Consider the following 16,715-nt stretch of genomic DNA (forward strand, 5'->3'; position numbering starts at 1 on the left):
GATCTGGAAAATTCAATATTTTAATGAACTGCAAAATGTTTTTCATGCATTTTCTGTTGTTTTCAAAAATCTAAATTTAAGTGTTTGCTGCAATTGCATTTTTCATTATTTCAGCACGACAACACATACATAATGAAAATGTATTCACTTGAGACGTTTTTATGGAGATTCTACTTGGAAAAGTTAATATTTGAGTTACACGCAAGGAAACATAGAAAAAAGCGGCCTGTATATCTTCAGGAAAGCCGAACTGGATCAAATTTCTCTTGTCTTTAAACAAACCACTGAAAACGAATTTAATTATACTTGCTGATTTGCAAGGAATCCTACTGACTCATATTTGTCACATATGAAAGACTCTTAGAAAGAAAACGAAATACATGCCGCAGAAGGAACAAAATGTTCCTTCTGCGGTAGGTAGTTGAACTAGTCCGTATGTCATTGCAACTAATGGAAAATCAAAAAGAAGCACGAAATGCATGTAGAGGTGAAAGTCCAACCCTAAGTGCCCAAACAAGAATGAAATGTTTGCATTTCATAACTTTAATATGTCTTGTGATACGAGGTGGTTCAAATATGACCAAAACTGCCTTTTTTATCTAAAACTTGCAAATAAATATTTAAACACGTTACCCTTCAACGTACTTCTGTCTAAAGGCGATACATTTTTGCTAACGTTCTGGAAACATTTTTATGCTTTTTATATAGAAGTTTTACAGTGGACACCGATCATGACATCATCCTTAGTCACACATTGTATACCTTCTAAAGGATATTTAAGCATGAGATTTAGGACTGAAGTAGTGGATCTACACTTCATGGATGGTCACTATGGACCTCCAATTTCATCTACTTCATCATCAAATCCGCTTAGAAAAGAACTGGCGGTATGCATGCCCATACATGTGTTTTCTTGCGTAAGTCCTTAGAATCTGCTGGGCATACATCTAGTCACAACAGAAATATTTTCCACAAACGAGATTTCTACTACAGCAACATGGATTGAAAGCATCGACGCGAGCTCTTTGACAGTGATGCGCCTTCCCTCACAGATAACCGCCTTCAAAACGATCAGTGTTTATAGGGGTGACGGTGATTGTCGGGGTAACAATGCTTACCAGGATGACGGGGATCAATGCTTGTCGGTAGTTCCTCACACGCTCTCGTCCCATAACAAAGCACTTAACCATTCAAACGCATATTTCCTACAAAGATACACTTCTCCATATTGTGCTTGGAGTCTGTGCCAATTTTAAGATTCAGTGTTCAATCCAATTTTCAGAACGTTTTTCAAACGGGAAACTTGGATCACAGTATGTTGTTCCCCGTTCCGAGACAACTGTTGTTCTCTCATTCATACTCGTGTCTGCAAGATACGATTGATTAAGTTCTAATCTGCCCGTGGGATAAAGTGGAGGTACAAAAGCTCATCGAAGGACACACAGGGCTGTGTAAAATTTTTCAGATAATTTTTTACGGGAAGTTACACTATTTATGGAGAAAATCATCTTTTACATTTGATAATGTTGTTCTTCTGAGATTAGAGGCATGTTTAACTGACATTCCACGATCCGTGGTTCTCATCCCAGCAGAGTTAATTTCTTCAAATTCATAGCTTCGTAAAATTGAAATGGCTCTATAGTGACACCAAAAAGGAACATGTAGTGGAAGATAACTCTTGCTGCTCTTTATTGTGTAAGTAAGTTAGCGTTTCTCAATCTATAGTCTAAAAATCGAAAAACAGTATGTCACATATAAGTATATATCTCAGAGTCTGGAAATTGAACATTGCAATCTATCACATTTACTGCCAGAAATGACAATTTATGAAATTGACTATCGGTTATCGTACATACAGATTTCCCGCTCTAGCAAACAGAAGAAGAATTTAAACACTGTGATTATGGCGCTTCTTATTAGCACACATCCAAACATAGGACAGCTATGCAAAAATAGGCAGGCTCATGCATTTCATTAGCCCACCAGCGGCCGAGCGGTAAAGTCGCTGAACGCTGGTAGTTCGGTGCGAGATTTGAATCCCGCGAACGGGCTGGATGCATGGGCGTTTTTGTGGTTTTCCCCATGTGTAACGTGTATACGAGCCAGTATCCCTTAGAACGTCCTCCACGAAAGCATCCCTCCTCTTAGGCAGATAGCCCTCGAGGCTTTGCCATAATCAAAACACATACACATGCATTTCATTAATGCGATTACTAAATTTTATTTAATTTTTAGTTCGAAAAATAAAGATTATCCAAACTTCAGTTTTCTTGGACAACTAAAAAGAAATATACATTTATTTCTGTTACCTTAGCTACTTAAACGCAATGTGAAATTAAATTAATTTAATTACGTTTTAAAAATATAAGGCTACTAATAGTAACATATGCTAAAAATTTGCTTTCGAAGGGAACAAGAGTGATATGGTACGCAGAACATTCTAATCTATGAAAACAGTCCTTGCTTGAAAAGGTTTTAGAAATGTTGGTGTAAGAGCTTTCGTGCCTTTCTTCAGTTGCTCTTCAAGTGGAGGAAAATGTAAGCACTTTTTTGCAGTCGCCCTTAGAGCTCTCTGAAATAGCTTGCGCATACTGTTGATACATGGAAGATCCGAATCTGACCAGAGCTTAACTGATTTTTCATCTAAACTTATCCAAAACATTTAATAGTCCGTACTCTGGTGCCTAATGTGTTGGACGATAACTCTTAATAATTTGGGGGATTCGATCTCATGCCTCTCCCCAGTGTTCTTTCAAGTGTTGAAGAACAGAAGGAATCGGTTTCGTTCTTGCGTATGCTTTCGTTGTGTAAGTGATTAGCACTTCCAGTTCGTATAGTTTGGATTCCTAGAATGACACAACTAAGTTTAACGCTTTAAAAAATCTAATATTATCTACGGCCTATAACAGGGATCTCAAACGTTTGGTCCGCAGACTGCATGTTATCTTCGAAGCAATTTTTGGCTGCCCAGGAATATATTTCAATTTTAATTATGTTTCAAATATGACGTTGCAAATAGTTCAAGATTTTAATTATAAAGTCCTACTTTACATTACCTTCATTGTTATTAAAAAAGAACATGAATAACTCACCAGAAAAATCTATAAAAGAACGAATTATGAGTAATTTAGAGTATGATACAAATCTTACTTAAAGATTTGAAGATATAAATCCGATTAACATTTACTTGTACACGTCAAAAAAATAAGCTCAATTAGAAATTTTAGCACTACGAATGATCGCTATGATCTGGAATATATTTATACGTGAACTGTTTTATTAACAGTTGAAAATAAATGAGGAAAGAACCCGATTGACTGGCGAGCGACTACAATCCGTCATGAAGATAATTTCTGGTAATTTTTATCTAAGGGTACGATTTTTAGAATCAACACACCATCAGGAGTCAGGCTGTAGCAGGAAATAAAAAAGTGAATAATTATATTAATGTACAAACACATGTAATTTGCTTATGCGTTCAAAAAATCTTAGGAAAAGTCTAGATTATGATTATTTATTGTCAAATTTTGTCCTACTTGTGAAGTTTTATCTAAAAACGTAGAACGTTTTCATAATTCATTTATTTTTATTTTAAAATAAATAAATTTATTTAATGATGATTGAACATTCTATCTAATTATTTGAAATAAATTTCAGTCTGTAAATTTAATATTTAGCCATTTGTCAATACATTTGATTAACAAAACGTAACCAACAAAAGTGTCATGCAGGTACCAAACTTTAGATTTCAGATAGAAAATACTTGATTTTTTTCCCTTTTCGATACTATTGTTATTAATATTTATATATATTTCGATAAAATCTCGAGCAAAATTAAAAACATGTATAAAATATTTCTATATGGTTATTAAACATTTTATTTTGTTAAAAAGAAAAAAACTTTCTATACCGTCAGTAATTCTCACATCACCATTCAGCCCGATTGCAATTTGAGTTTGAGAATACTGGTCTACAACATCACTTAATTAAATGAGCATGCGTGGTTACCTTTGTAAAATTCGTTATTTTATTCAACTTTCAGCACGCAAAAAATTATTATGGATGTTTCATTCTCTGAAAATGTTTATTGACTTTTATTAAAATATACCGCTAACCTCCCAGATATGACAAACAAAATTTCAGAACCACTGAATTTTATTTTAAATCGATAAATAATCATAAGTTATGAACTAAATATAATTCCTCCTGTATTATCGTTTCCTTTTGTTCGTCTGAAGATATTTTTAAAAACCGTCTCCCATTTTTCGCCCTTTGATTTTTCATAAAATCATGTCTGGTTTGTTTTATAAACGTAAGAAGGAAAATAATTCCTTTCTCTCTAATACTTTTTTGCACTTTTCACTTTCTTCCGTGGCTTTATTAGAAAATGCTAACTATTAATTAACTTTAATAAAGCTGCAACCCATGAAGAACAATATTAAAGTATATGTTTTTGCTTGAGATGCGGTGAGTTATACAACATGTTCCGTGCATTCAGTTATTTAGATAAAAAAATGCATAAAACGTTTTTGTTGCTTACCGTCTATTAAAAATATTGCAATACTTTATAAAAAGTGAAGTATGTGGGGTAAATGAGTCGTGAAGAATTATTTTTTGATCTTTTTTTTTTAAATCAATGCCAATCGAAGCTTGAATTTTGCTTAGTTTTAAAATGGATTTTGTTAATGTTTGCTTATATTTCTTAACTGTCTTCTACGAGAAATTACAGTTCTAAATTTTTTCTATAGAAGATCCATACAAAAGTATATCTTAATCTTATCTTTTTAATTCGTCTTAGCTTTCAACGGAATTAAAAAATTTGTTGCATTTTAAGGATTCGAGCAAGTTAAGCTCGTAGCAATGATATTGAAACAGGAATTTATTAAATATATTTTCATAATTTTAGGGCAACATTTGAGCAGAAAATAAGGCCACCTGAAATATTTAATTTACCTTTTAAAAAGGGTAGCTAGAAACAATTTTCGGCTGATGTATGGTAGTGATTTCAAAACAAAAGGAAAATATATTGACATTGAATACCAGATATTCATTGAATATGAAAGATTCATTTTTCTAAAATTGACATGTCTACTATTTAATTAATCTCATATATAGTTTATTAAAATAATGTAGTCTTTCACTTGTCTGAGTAAACATTCTTCTATCTATCAACTCGGTAAACTAAAAGAAAGAAAATAATAAAAAAAAAAAAAAAAAAAAAAAGACGTAAGAACATGATATAAAATTTATAAGAATTTTAAATTAGAAGGTGAGGAAGTAAAATCATTAAATAGTTCTACACACTTTGTAGCATGTTGACTCTTTCGATAAAATTTGATTACCCATTAACATTCTTCGAATAGCAAATATGAATCTGAAAAAAAAAGAAAAATCTAAGAGATCAACATCGACTATCTGTTGTAGCTAATCTAACTAGTCTGACTAAATTAGAACAAGACCACTAATTTCATTGCGACCCGTAGTGCAAGACTGCGTTTGTTGTTCTGCCAGTACGACCTTGGCATATTCTCCCAAATTTTAAAGAACAGCACCTCGCGTTCGAAGATTTTCCTTTCCTCTTTGTCTACCACCAAACCACTAGGGAGGACTTTGGGTTCGCCTTATACTTTGAGTGCCTCCAAGCCGTACAAACATATATGCATTTGCGAGATTCGAACACGGGCTCTTTGATACTGTAATCAGCGACAGTGACCTTATTACGTCTCGGGTGCTCCAGTTATCTGTGAAACATTTAAAAATTTCCTCCATAACATATTATATGTATGTATACACACCCTGCCATATTTGCGCTATTCGTTTTTATCAAGGTTGAGTGTGCTAAAAGAGTTACTTAACTTGATAGTTTGAGTTATTAACTTGACACTTTCAGTTACGTAGATTTTGAGTTACTTACTTTTCTATACTTAAATATATTATAGTTTCAGTCTCTTTTAAATTCTAATTCTGTCCTTCTGTTCCCTATTTCTCAAGCTAAAAAACTTAATCAAAATGAATGTAAATATAAAAGTTACTCAAGAGATTAATTTGTAGAGATATTAAGATTATTTTTGAAAGAGAAATATAAAAAATGAGCAACGTCTTCGCCGAGAATCGAATCACGGACCTCTGGAATAGGCATCCAGCGTGCTGACCACTACACTACGAAGGCATGCTAAGAAGGCGGCAGAAATACCTTATATACTTCCCCTTTTAAAAGGCGACTGGGGTTTAGGGGACCCTATCACCAAATCCTAGGTGTGTATAGTCATCATCCACCACTCGTTTTAGTTCGGGCGCCAGTGTAGAGACATCAGGTATTTCTTGGAAGTAGGGGAAGGGAAAAACGAGCAACGCCTTCACCGGGAATCGAACCATGGACTTCTGGAATACGCGCGCAGTATGCTGACAAATACACTACGAAGGCATGCAAGGAAGGCGGGATAAATACTTTATAAACTGTATAGCAAAATGCTTAGCTATTAAAACATAATGCAAAGAATAGGTTACTTTCTTAAGAACCCAGATCTAGTTTACTTTCCTTAATGAATAAATTAAAAATTTTACTAACAGCAAAGAAAATTATATGGTTAAAGCTTAATTGAGTTGGCAAAGCTCGCAAGGCAATCTTTCTAAAGGTGGGTTCCTTTAATAGATCTCTTCATAAGGAACACTGGGTCGTATCCATGTTAAACTTGCGGAAAATTCCACGAAAACGTCCAAGCAGCTGGCTGGGTTCAAGCCTAAATCGAACTACCAGCGTTCAGCGATTTTACCGATCGACCATTGGTGGACTAAGAAAACAGTATGAAAGTTTAATATAGAGGATTTTGTAACTGGAAAGGGAAGAAGTGGGAATAATACAATTACTGAAATAAGGGTAGTGAGAACTTAGGGACTGGAAAAAATGTCATAAATTCCTTTGTTATTAATCTATTTTCCTCAAAAATATTCAATACATAGTTTGCATTTTTATTTGTTCTCAGTATTACATTTTGTGGTAAAAATCATGTAAGCAATCGCATCAGCAATGTGTACTTTTTTTTTTTTTTTTTTTTTTTAAATTGAAAAACTAAAGAAATCGATTTTTGGAAAATTAATTTCCTCTTGCTTCCCTTATCGCCTTCACACGTGCGTGATTTTGTCTTTGTAACAAAATAATACGCACAGCTAGCTATAGTAACAGCCGCTGTTGACATCTTAGCAACGATATAACTGAAATTTAGAGCTTTATCTTTAAAGGAAAAGTGATAAATCTTTAAAATTGGCATTATTTTGTCACCTGAAAATCCGAAGTCGAAATCTATGTGAATAATTTAATTTTCTAAGACTGCGGTTACAGTATGAACAGAACAAACGAAATGTAGTCATGAGTAAACTACAGGTATGTGCGCCATAATATTATTTCTTTAAAAGAAACCTACACTTAATAAGAATACATAGTAGTATAAACACTATAATGTCCGATAAGATAGCGTCATTTTTCTTCACTGTAACTTGAATCTCGTCCGTTCTTATAGTTACCTAAGCTATTCCTTAGGACTCATATCATACATAAATAATTAGAGAAGATGAATATTGAACTGACTTGGCAATACCGTAGACTGAATTGACAGTCTGCATTTGCTTTGCTGTACTGCGTCAGTTCTGGTTGTAGCTAGCGTAAAGTTCAACAGTTAAAAAAGAAATGTTAAGCATGATCATCGCAGGTAATTTGCGAGGGTTTGTCTTTGTCAGTAAAACCAAACAATCATCACGTGGACGAATCCATTTTAAAACATAGGGGATCTCGTTCTCTGAACGTATTGAGGAACGGGAAAATTTTCGGAACCTGGTGCCATTAAAGCTAGGAAGCAAAATACTCCAGAAAATAGGGTATTTCTAGCAATTTATATAATCCTACCGCATTCATTCTAAAATCGATTAATGGCTTTTAGATGAAGTAAGGGAGATTTCCTAGGACATTTTAGTTTCATCTTTAAGATAACAGATGAAATAATGACACAACATTCATTGCAGCTGAACGTAGAGAGGAGCAAAAAGGCAAAGAACTTTTCTTAGGACTATTTGTCAGAAAGCTTCAAGCAATGAGAGGCTTGTCACAGCTGCATACAATTGCTAACATGCAATCTCTATTTAGTGGGTTTCGTGAATAAATCGGAATGTCACGAAAAGATGAGCTTATGTCAATGAGAATCACGAAATGCTGAAGCCATTTGTACATGTCAGTAGAAAGATCTATTTTCGTTTCTCCTTTGGTACTAACGTTTGTACATTAATTTATCGCTGAATGCTTCCAGAGTTTTAAATTACTCTTCAGCGAACGTTTTAAATGAAGGATTTATTTCCTTTCTACAATGCCGAAATGACTCTATTTTCGGAGTAACATAAAAATTAGAGAAATTATGTGCTAGCATTTTTCAGAAAGTAGATACTTATGAATATATTTTAAAGAAACTCAAGAAAGGATAATTTTGGGGAGAGAATATGCACGAAGGTACTTATTAACGTAATTTATTACTTAAAATGTAAAAGCTTTTGTTACTTAGGAATTATTAGGAAAGTAATTTATTACTTAAAATTTAAAAGATTTAAAATCTTTGAAAGTGACCGAAAAATAAATTCGTAGGAAAGACATACGTAAATTATTTGGCATTTGTCCACATTGCAATCATAATCTAGCGACTAAATATTATATATTATAATGTTCCAGTATTCTTTTTATTGCTTAACTGGATTAAAAATCGTGTAATGTGAGACATTCACACAGTATAACTGAAGTATACAATTTTAAACTGCAATACATCTTAGTTCAGTTATATGACACAAATCCCCAAAAAACATTTAGTAATGCTAAATTTCAGCGAGATTTAAAGCTATCATTAAAATTGATTCGATACAAAATATATGTTTTTTTCTTATCTTTCGTTTTCCTTTTTTTATGTGCGTGCGTGTATGAATCGTTGTTAAGCATTCTAAATAAATATTGCCACTGTTGCTTTAATAAACGAATAAATAATACTTTATATGCAATAGAATATGCATTTTATGTAACTACAAGAAATAGAAAACATATTATAAGATTTTTGCACAGCATTGTTTATGACGAAAATTTGCCATTAAAATTGAGAAAAAGAAGTATTCGAGTTTATGTCGAAAAATGTTTATTGTGAAACTTCAGATATGCAGAAATGCCAGAGAATCTTTGTCAGGAATGCAATATTAAGTTAGTCTAAAAACGATTAAAGCCAGTCTGAAAGTTACTGGTATAGCGGTTAAAGCCGTTGAACACTGGCAATTCGACACAGGCTCGAACCTGAGCAAATCAGCTGGTGTAACGTGAATACTAACCAGTTTTCCTTAGAAATTCCTCCATGAAGGGCATTCATGCCACCTCCTAGATAGACAGCCATCGTCTGAAATGATCTAACTTAATTTAATTTAATTTATAACAAAACAGCCTGACCTAATTTAAGCTGAAATATAAGTATTTTGACATAATATGAATAATTTTAAATTACTTGTGTTAAAAAAATGGTACTTTTCGGTAACTCATTTGACATTTTAATCACAATATGTGCATAGATTAAACATTATTCATCAATTACACAATTAAATATTAAATTTTCTACTTATGTTTGGTGACTTAATTTTATATTTTGGGACCCAGAAATCCCCTATGAAAATGAGAAATGAAAAGCCTTGTTGAGAATACAGTTAAATAACTGTTTCTTTTTAAGAAAAAATAAATTGCCGGATTTGATGCTCAAGATTAATAAATTCTGCAGAAAACAAATTGTTGAGCAATTGAAAGATTTGCGGGTTTTATTGAATTTATTTAATAATGTTTCAGACACACTAAGATCTACCAAAAGTAATAAATTATCCAAGAAGTTTTTTCATGCTTTACATGCACATTATTTGGGAATAGAAAACATATTATTAAACAATGGGCTACTTTGTACACAGTTAAAAATGGCTAAATAGAAGCGGAATTCATTAGCAAAGCGTGGTTTAACGCAAAGCAGAATACTTGAAGTAATTGGTTACTGAATTAATCCTCAGATAGGATTCTCATAAAAATCATTAAAGTATTAAAAGATCTCCTACTTGTTTTATCTTCATTTCTCATCAAAATTATTAAAAAATAAATATCTAAAGGTAATGAACATTTGCTTGCTGGAGCTATTTCTCCTAAAACGCAATGCAATGGGAACTACAGTTTTTGAAATAATAATTTTTACCATATGTAGTGTAATTAACATCTACACAATATTTGAAAGCTTATATCTTTTACTTACGCCGTGAACAAAAGCTTTTTTTTTCATGCTTAAAAACTATTTAATATTGAATCCTTGATCGTTGGGGTAAAAATGATAAGATACGTTTTATTGTAGTTCTATGCTCTAACTCGTGTTGTACCTCCTTTACTCTGACGCACTTCTTTTACGTCGATGATTCAAATTTTTATTTATTTACCAATTTATTTTTAATTTTTTACTCATTTTCATTTATTTATTTTTTGCTTTGTTTTTTTGCAACTCTCGAAATAATTAATTATCGGATAGCTGAATCCGAACTTAGTCCAGACAAGAAGAGTAAGATTTCCAAGAAACATTAAGACCTCATTGTGGAACCCTCAAAAGAAAATCATTAGAGTCCAAAGTGCGCTATCTAAGTGCTGTCATAACTGTAACGTCAATGAAAGCAAAATATTTTCGGCTTCTAGTAATTGCTGAAGATTTTACCCTACTCAAGTAAATTAAGCATAAAAGCCACACTTCTGAAGTATAGCTCTTCACGTTCATTCAACTGCAACAAGTTAATTTAGCTACATCATGTGGACCATCAGACTCTAGAAAATAATGAATAGATCAAACAGCAGCAAGCTTCGAGCAACAAAACTTTCTTTACTTTCTTCTGTTAACACACTAATTTACATACTTCATGAATTAAAGACTGAACATGGAAGAAACTTCGACAAGAGAGATCAACTAAAAGTTTCGCGTGATTAAAAAATAAAGAAGCCTTACATCTTGATTGCACATAAACATACCTTCCAATATTCACTAACAGATTCATCTTAATTCATCTTGAAACCATAAAAAGTCAAATGTTACACAATATATGGATAGTTTCCTGTTGTTGAAAAAAGCAAAATATTTCTCAGTTTATAACGAATCCCTAACTGGGGTCTGATGGTAAATGAAGAGCCCCGATTTCTCTGTTTTTAAAACTCAATCACGCATATTACATCTTAGGTACTCCTAAACGTTTTTTAAAACTCAAGCAATAAATAAGCATCTAAACAAATTACTTGAAGCGTTATACATTGTTCACTAGAGCTTTAAAATGCTGAATAACGCGGAAACCAAGACTTTTGTTTGCTTTAATTGAAAGAATGTTGTTAATTTAAGCATGGTTTTAAGCAGAAGATTTTTATAAAGTAATAGGTTAGAAACTTCGTATCTTAAATATCGATTTTAAAATGTTTTCCACTGTTCTTGTTAGCAACACAAGATATTTAGTGCAGTCTCATCATCTACTATAAAAAATGCACATCAAAAAGAAAGATTTCTATAGATTGTCAATATGCTATTAAGAATCTAGAGTGAAATCGCGCCGTGAAAGGCGTTTTAACAATTTTTTTATGTAGTAGTCAATAAAATCTCTAAATAGTTTGGCTGTTTAGGGCAAAAATTAGTAAAACCGAAAACGTAATTTAAGTTTTCTTAAAATGTTCTCTAGATTAAAAAAATGTAGAAATGGAATTTATAGATCAAAATATTTTTAATGAATTTTCTATTCTCCATGCATTTACTATAAAATTTCAAGATATTATGTTTTGTTAATTCAGTTTAATTCAAAGTCTATATAAAATGAATATATAATACAGGGTGTCCACAAAGTTCTTGAATAACTTTACCGTATTATTGCGGGGAGTTTGTATGAGATAATGCTGTAAACGTTTGCGGTGTTTTTTATGGTGCTACAGATAATATGAGGATTCGAAAATTCTCATTGAAGTTGAAGAGAGACACCCAGAAGTGAATTTTTAGTATGGAATGCTGCATGACAAGATTTCAGAACCATTTTTTCTTCCATTAACAAACATCACAAGCCGACGTTTACCTCGATACTTTCATTAATCATATTTAGCTACAGTTGGAGGATCGTCAACCAGATATCATTTTTCAGCCAAGTGGCCCGCCACCCCATTTGGTAATTGTCAAAAAAATTTGAACTTTACTTAAGAAGCGTGTGATCAGAAACCAGTTGTATACGTTGTTCCATTCTGAAAACAATTTGTTTATGAGATTTGCGGACACCCTGTATACATAACGTCAAGAACATTATTTAATAAACACACTAAACCTGGAACTTTAATAATAAATTAAGAAATGCATTGAACTGTATGGGATTGTCTTGCTTTCTTGTGTAGGAAGTGATTTTCATATTTAAGTAGCAGTTAGAATATCTGTGGTTTGCAGCCCAGTTTATTAGAACTGGATGGGATTGTGTTGATTTCTTGTGAAGGAAATGATTTTCATATTTACGTAGCAGTTAGAAGATCTGTAGTTTTCAGCCCAGGCAAGGGCACCAGATTTACAAGCTTCTTGCTCTTAAAACTAGTAGTTTTTCTGTTCTCAAAATATGACTGACGTTAATTCATCATTAACTGGAATTTTCCGAGTGAGTCTTCCGGCTCTTTTCGTTACCTTCAAGTGAGAAACAATATAAAAGCTTAATAGTCTTTACATTACATGATTTCTGAACTCACTTAAAATGTTATTTCTCTAGAGTGTAATATGTTGGTTAGAAGAAAGAAGAGCTAAAACAATATTTTAATCTCATTGAAATAAAAAAGACAAATTAGAAAAATATAAAGATACGAAAGAGTAAAATAACGAGATTAAATCAAAATAGGAAAAGAAAGTTTTTTGGAAAAGAAGCAACGAGGAATTTAAATATGTACTTCAACTTACAGTGTAGTGATATAAAATAAAAATTGATTCGGCTTACTCTGAAGTAATATAAAAGAAAACTGACATGACTATGCATATTGAAACGTTGGATGCAGATTCTTATCTTCCATGATAAAACATTACTGATGACAAAAACTTTACTTCACGTATTTTGATGTGAAACTCAATGACATATCATTACTATAGTTTTAAAATTTATGCTGCATTCAATAATAATGGCGTGTATTATTATTATTATTTTTTTTTTTTTTGTGATGAGAATGATTTAGTCTTTCTTATTTATAGCATGTTAGAAAACATACTCACTATGCATCTTTTATTATTTTATTTCGTTTTTGTTATTAACTTCGTTTAATATAATAAATTCAGCTGAGAATTCGAAGAAATTAAAATAAATCGCCCTTTAATTAAAAAAAAAGAAAAATTATTTTGATACCAAATTTTAGATCATAAGAACATGAATCTTGTAAATTCTCAGTACTTGGAAAAAAGGGCAGTACGTTCTTTTTACACTATTAAAAATTATATTGGGGTAAAAGTATAAACGCTTGAGATGAGAATTTTTAACGTTATCATAATAATTGGAATAATTCTTTTTCCCTTCTATATTAATACTAAATTTCAATTTCTGAGCATTTTCCTGCTCGGCGGATTTCTAACTGATGTTCAATTTTTGGCCAAATACATTCCAAAATTAATGGCGAAACAGCATCCCTTTTTTGATTTATTCGTGTTTTTAGTTCTACAACATTTTTTTTCTTGTAATGTAAATTTTGTGTTTTCTTACCTTTCCTCAAAATTGAATCCGTTTTCAAGAAGTTGAAATGAAATTAAACAAGCGAAGTTCACCTGTCTAGAAGTTTTCCAGTCAAATGACCACCGATATTTATCAGAAGTAACATAGGACTTCCTTGGTTGCTTCACTTGTTTTCATGTTATATTTCATTTGCTAATTAATTATTAATTAAAGTAGTGTATTTCTCAGCTCTTGAACTAATTATTATTTTTGATTAACATTAAATGAATAGTTGCAGGAAAATAAAATAATGCATTATAGCAGAAAAATATTTGAAAGCTTTTTATATAATTTTCTGTTTTTGAATAACTTTTGAAATTTCTCTTGTGCGACAGAATGTGTGCGCAATTTATATGCACAGCGATAGTCTCTCTTCGCAGTATAAAACTAAAATGTTTTAAAAAACGAGCATACCTAAAAATATGCCACTCATTTCATTTTTTTAAGAGGAGAAAACATTAAAACCGCCGATGTTCTTTGTCAGATATGTGAGGTATGTTGTGACAATACAATGAGTGACAAATTATTTATGAAAATGTGTGAAATTGTTCAAAGAAAGTCATGACACAGTGTGAAAACTGAATAACTAAATAACCTCGCAGAGACAGAGTTCTGGTAAAAGGGTATATAAAAACTCGTTTTTCGATATCATAAACTTCGATGCATCTTCCGTAAATTTACTTTCATCTCACACATTCTTGAGAATGATCACAGTATTATTTTGGTCTCTGTCTTTCATTTTAATGCATCTTTCTATCAGTTTAACATCCTAATGCTTTCCTTTTTTTTATTTTTTCTTCATATTCCTAAGCTCTGAAAGAAACACCATTTAGAATTTCTCCTTCATTTTTCTCGCTCTCTTTTCACTGATCCTTACTATCTTTTCCTCTCCTCATCCTCCTCATTAAATGCATCTTCTGATGCAAAAACGCTTCACTTGATCTTAATTGCACAGTAGTAATCATGCCACAGTTTTCTTGAACCAATTACAAGTTTGTAGTTATTAAAATTACTTTACCGCACTTACCTTTATCTGAGAAACCAGATTCACGTAAATTGTTAACTGTCAGCATTACGGGAAATCTAAACGATCATTTCTTAAACATTAACAGGCTAGTAGACATATTATCTACTTTTTGTTTCCTTTATAGTTTAAAGACCATTTGAGAATAAATTTGCGCCTTGCTCTAAATCACGCCTTTTTTTTTCTAAAGCTATCACTATCGTTGACTTCCTACAACAAATTTGTTTGCAATATTTTAACTTTTGTTTCTAGGCTTTTTGACAATTCACATGCAAGGTAGCATTTTCTTTCAAAGCGATTTAAAGCATGCCTGAGACCCGCTTTGCTTGTTAAGGCAACAGAAAACATTTTCTCTCTCCACAGAGGGTGAAAATATCCTTTATTCACAATCTATTTGTTTATCTATCCACCGGAGTCTGGAACTAATCCGCTTCCCCAAATATTCGACTTCGCACTTCAAGAAATCGCACAGTATTTGAAATTAACCCTAAAGCCAGATCTGTGCGTAAGAAAACTGAAAAAATATGCACAAAACTAGAATCCGGGAAAATAATATTATATCTTAAATTTAAATTAATTTTTGTTTCTAAACGTTTTCTTGGTTTATTTTCAGCATGAAACGAACCTTTTTTAAAACTAGTCGTAAGCTAACCTAACCATAAAAAATACTGAGAGAAATTTTCTCAGTCTGCATCACGTAATCTTACGGTATAAATTCTTAGCACATCCACCTATAAAACGAAAGATTCGAAGTACCAGTCTCGATGAGAACACAGTTCATTAATCACATTTTTTCGTTTCCTGAAAATTTTTAACAAGTCTTATAGTATCACTTCTATTTTTGTAAGATAAGGATTCGGCCAAGTAGTATCAGCTAGTATCATTATGACCATGTTTTATAAACTTCCTACGAACCGTTTAACCTTGCTTTCATTTGCATAAGAAAATAGAGGTACGTAGCCATAACATTTTGACTCTCCATCATATAATGTGTAATGTTTTATGCAACTAAACGCATATTTTTCAGGAAAAATGATTCATTTCGTATTTTCATGATTTCAGATGACACAATTTTAAAATGATGAATATTTTAGTTTTAAAATTATGTTAAAAATAATTCTTATATATATTTTTATCTATCAATTTTAAACAAATCTATACTGGATATATTACAGTATTATTTCTTTATAGAATAAAAAACGAATTTGAAAGAATTATAATATTCCAACTCATAATAGTAAAGTTATGAATAAGAATCTGAATACCAATATTGTTAACGGTTTTTATACTCTGGTCTTTCATTTTATGAAAGTAGAAAATGGATTAAAAAAAAAAGCAAAATGCATGCATATCAAGTATAAGAAAATAAGAATTTGAAAAAAAAATTGTCAGATAATAAGAAAATAAACAAATAAAAGCTGGATGTCACCATAATTATTTACTAATACCAGGGTTTCGTGTGTGTTTAAATTCATATCCCTTAGTTCTTGATTAAATTACTAAATCAAACCAATTCTTATTTTTATTGAAAGCGTTAAATATCAATTTATGCATAATGCCCGATAGAGGAAATTGTATTTGCCTTCCTCTCTGAACACTAAAGTTTAACTCTGTTTTCTATGTTAAATTCTAATAACAGTAATCAGAGATGCCAACTATCAGTAGATCTCCTGCCCCCATTAAAGACAATTAGATCTTCCTGTCTCCATTAAAGACTGTCAGGAATGTCACGCCATTGATCCTGACAAGAGAATGAGCTACTTCTCTGGGGACGGGGGGTAGCTGACTCCTGAAATGACTGGATATTCTTGCATTACGAATTGAAGCAATGGATCATTATTTGCCTTAAGTTCGCTTTAGGTTTCACATCCATGCAAGTTAGATAAAATATGAATAGATAAACTGCAACATA

Source organism: Stegodyphus dumicola, chromosome 4 (genome assembly GCF_044657685.1).
Source record: "Stegodyphus dumicola isolate Sdum_Otavi_A_Nest chromosome 4, ASM4465768v1".
NCBI lineage: Eukaryota > Metazoa > Arthropoda > Arachnida > Araneae > Eresidae > Stegodyphus > Stegodyphus dumicola.